Raw genomic sequence first — 881 nt, 5'->3', positions numbered from 1 at the left:
GATGATGATCAATTAAAATAAAGGTTATTTATTAGCATGTATGGTTCCAAGAAGAACCTTTAGCGTCTGTAGATCCATTGCACAAAAGGTTCTTTATAGTGGAAAAGGTTCTTAAACTGTTCTTCTCACTAAGAAATAATTGTTCTTTTAATCTGGTTCCGAAAATGCTTTGCATCACTGTGAAAAAATCCCTATTTTAAAACACTTAATTCCTTAGTCCTCCCTATCTAGTAAATCGCAGACTGGAAGAAGAACACTCAGCTCCTAAGGTCTGGAATTTGTTTTAATTACAATATAGTTTTTAAATGTACTTAATCAGTGCATTAGATAGTTTTGTGGACAATTGGATTTAAAAAAAAGTTGCACTAGATGTGATTGGCGTCGAAATACAAGCTGAACAGTTGATGGCGCCATTGCGTTACATATTCAGTATTTTGCATTACTCTCAGTGAACATAATTTTACCTCAGAATTTATAACAGAAAGTAAAATCGTTTAAACAGCATGAAAAAAAGAGGAAAGCATCTAAATATTCTGAATGCCTAAATGATAAAAGTTGAAACCTACTAAGTTTTAAGAATCATTTGAAAGAACCTATTTCCCGCGTTTTCCTCCCTAACGGCATAAGCTTTCTCAGATGTTATGGGACGCTAATTAGCGTTGTTTGCTGAAGGTAAGCAACGTTATTAATGATTTTACTTGGGGTTCAATGTTTATTAAACTTTGTTTGACAATAAGTATACTTTAGGAGTCTAAACTCAGGCTTAGTTCTTCATTGCTGTTTTCCTTTTAAACTTGTCAGTGATAATATGTTGCAGCAACGATTGTGTAAAGATAAAGCTTGTCTAAAGTATAACAGCGATTTGTAAATGTCCAGATCTG

This window comes from Garra rufa, chromosome 14, assembly GCF_049309525.1.
Source record: "Garra rufa chromosome 14, GarRuf1.0, whole genome shotgun sequence".
NCBI lineage: Eukaryota > Metazoa > Chordata > Actinopteri > Cypriniformes > Cyprinidae > Garra > Garra rufa.
Note: the sequence above shows the minus strand (reverse complement) of the source record.